Source organism: Oryzias melastigma, linkage group LG15, assembly GCF_002922805.2.
Source record: "Oryzias melastigma strain HK-1 linkage group LG15, ASM292280v2, whole genome shotgun sequence".
NCBI classification, from domain to species: domain Eukaryota; kingdom Metazoa; phylum Chordata; class Actinopteri; order Beloniformes; family Adrianichthyidae; genus Oryzias; species Oryzias melastigma.
Genome location: NC_050526.1, coordinates 17576865 through 17580439, shown reverse-complemented (window position 1 = coordinate 17580439; position 3575 = coordinate 17576865).

The following is a 3575-nucleotide window of genomic DNA, read 5'->3' as shown; positions in this document are numbered from 1 at the left end:
CGAGAGCCGTTACAGGAATTAATCCACAACGTGACACAATGGGACTAACGGCACCAAAAGCTGCAAAACTTGAAAAGAATTTGGCAAAAAAAGGTACTTGATGAGAGTGACAAGCTAGACAGAGCAGATTCAAACACCCAAAACAGAAAAAAAGAGGAAAAATACATAGAATGTTATTTTATGCTATTTGAAGATCACTGTTACTCACAATATTATATTCACATTTAATTAAACACAAAATGTCCATCCTTGCACTAAACAAAATATATTCCAAGGTTTTCAAGATATTACAACAAAAGATATATAATATTTGCTCTTTATAATGTATATTTTATTTTAATCCTCTCACCTATCTGTACCTGCGCTGTTGCATATGGCAATTTCCCCATTGTGGGACAAATAAAGGTTTCTTAATCTTAATCTAATATTCTAAACAATATGTTGCTTAACTCCAACTTATTTTCAGTTTTGTTAAGGGTGGGTATTAATAATAATTTCCAGAAACGATTCGATTCACAGGAGCCTAGATCGATACGATTATTTCAATTTTCTCAAATCAATTTGATTCAATTCAATTTTGAGTTTACACGGTTTACATTTTTATACACATTTGTTTAGAAATACATTAGTAATCTACTATATGTTTTGAATATTTATATTAATCTGATACAGTTCAAATACTGTAAAATTTATAGTGAGATTGTTAATAGCATCAAACATTAGCATCAAGCTAGCAGACTTTAGCTTTGTCAATTTTTAGGAATCGATTATTAATTTATTAAGCTTCGAATTGATTAATACAGAAAAAAGTCTTTTCAACATGAGGCTAATAAAAATCCCTATTTTATAAATGTGACATCACATCCTTAACCTTACTTTATATTCTGAAAATGTCCTTTTTTTATATTGAATATACCTAAATTTGTTCTTTTTTATTGTAAACAGTGCTTTGATGTTAGCTTAGCTTTTTTTAAATTATTTTTTACTTTTATATTTGACTCTTTTTGATGGTCCCAAGTGGAGCTGCACATTTCTCTGAGGATCACATCAGGTCAACGCGGCTTTTGTTGCTACTATTAGTGACCTGGAGGAGATAAGTGCACCTAAATTCACTCTTTTTTTTGTCTTCTTAAAGATAAAAGTCCGCCGCATTCAACAATACTTGGATTTCTGGCATCTCAGCTCGATACGTGAACGTTAAAGGGAAGAAAAAGCGGTGCTCATGCCTTTCATCATGATCCGAGATGTTTTTGGAAGATGAAAGGGGCGTGTGTTTTAGAGCAAAATCAATGGGAGACACTCAATAAAGCACTAACTGAAGGGAGAAAAAACATGCAAAGTGGGCAAAAAGGGGAAAGAGATGGAACCTCCCTCGTTAGAGAAAAAACAGCTTAAAAACTACTCCACATGTTGTCGAAATGCAGGAATAGCTGAAAGTTTATTCTTTTTAAACATAAAAACAAATAGAATGACGTACTGCAAACAAAGTGACCTTTCAAGTGACCTAAAGGATAGAAGATCCTCCTGATCCTCAGCTCTCCGTCTGTTTTTCTGGCAGCTGTCCTCAGAGTCTGGTTGAGGACTGAGGGTCAGCAGAGCCACGTCCCCGTGATTGATGCCCCATCCAGACCTCAATCTTTATGCTATTATGGCCCAATTGTGGCGGGTTAATTTGGGCCACATCAGAGGACGAGGGACTGAGTCATCCAGAGGGGGTAGATGGTTAAAGAGGATTACAAAGCACGCCGCTGTCCTCCATCCTCCCACAGACACTCACAGACCGCCGGACGGGCTCGGCGGAACTGGGAAGAATGACGGCCCTGTCAGTGCTGTCCCAACATGCAACGCTCCAGCCTGCCCGACAATGAGGAGTCCTTCTTCATGAGAAGGATGATGCATCCGCTGACCAGCAGCAGGAGAAGGAACCGCAGAGACGTCACAGGTCAGCTGAGAGGCAGACGCTATGTGGGAAACTTTTCTAACTAATTGTTTATCCTTCAGTTTGCCAAAGTCATCAAGTCATTCAAGCAATTTCCTAAAGTGGAAGTTAGTTTTAGTTAAATAAAAAGAACATTCAAACATTTTTTCCTTCAGTTTTTTGCTCACGTGTGTCAAGCATTCTTAAATTCATGTTTAGTCTATGATGTTCACACTAGACGCCTAAGGAGGGGCTTCCTTTTCCACCACCTACAGCTGGAGGCTCGGTGTGAAACGTTGAGACAAAACTAATCTGGTGAATCTCGCTCCAGGTTTTTCCTTTCACAGCTCTATTCCGATATATGAAAGACTTGGTGTCGTAGAATTCTGTCCGGATACAAACAGATCTTATTCATTTCTGCTCCACGACCAGTTTTCAAACGGTTGGCGCGTCCGTGAGTTAGAACCATATGCCGGGGATATTGATGATGTCATCGAACGAAAGTCTCATCCGAAATATTAGACACAATTTTTATAACCCTCCGTTTGGAGGTCTAAATGAAGAGGAAGGGAAGAATTGGGATTGTCCTCACACTGCTGGGTTTTATTTTAGTTTGGACCTTGGTAGTCTTGATTTGCAGGCTTTGTTTGTTTTCTTTAGCTAATTTTTGGTACCAGAGACTCCGATGGTCGACATGTTTGGGTCTGCAGTCTCCATGACTTATTTTACATTTGGCCAAGGTTCCAATTCCCTTTGATTTATCTTTTTGTTTTAACCAGCACACTAATTGTTTTTCCTTCGTGTTTTTCAGGACACAGTGTCTTTGTTTCCCTTATTTACTAACTGTGTTCTTTTTTCTCACTGATGTCCAGTTTTTATTTTGGTCCCATTTTTGGTTTTGCCCCTCGACTGCCCATTGGGGCCGTAACATAAATAAATGAATACCAAGTAAAAGCAATCTACTGATCAATCCGTTGGGAAGCGTCACACATATATAGACCACCAGGTGATGTTACAGCACATATTGACATTTCAGTCACAACTGCTCTTCCAGGTAAATATGGGCCGTCTATAAACAAGGAAATGGGAAAACTTGTAGGGATCATAGATTGTTTACAAGTACTGGAGATAGGAAGTGTTGAGGTCCCCCACAGAAAACGCCTTACCTCCAGCCAGAGCCTTCACAGTCACTTCCTGATTCGTCTACCGCCGTATTCCAACCGATTCCAACCCTTCAACAGCGATTAGTCTGAGTCGGTCTGAGTCACGTTTTTGGAGGAACTGCTGTCGCCAATCATGAGTGAGCTTTTTCTTGGCTTGTTGGAAGTCCACACTCGTGGTTTGAAACCAGCAGGTACTTCCTGTTTGGAACACGAGAAGGGGAGGGGTTACTCAGTCCATTGATATATATGTCAATTGTAGGGACACACAAATGCCTCCAGGAAATATCTGGCATCATACAACAGCATAACCTGTACATAATTAGAGCATGAAACTGTCATTAATACAAATATTTCAACGACCACAATGGTACGTTCCATTTTCATGATGTCCCTCCAGGTGGTCCACGAAAGAACTGCAAGACACGCCTACACCTGCTTTTCTCTGTGACCCTCTGCAGCACCGTATGGGTGAAAGACAAGCAGTTTCAAACGAC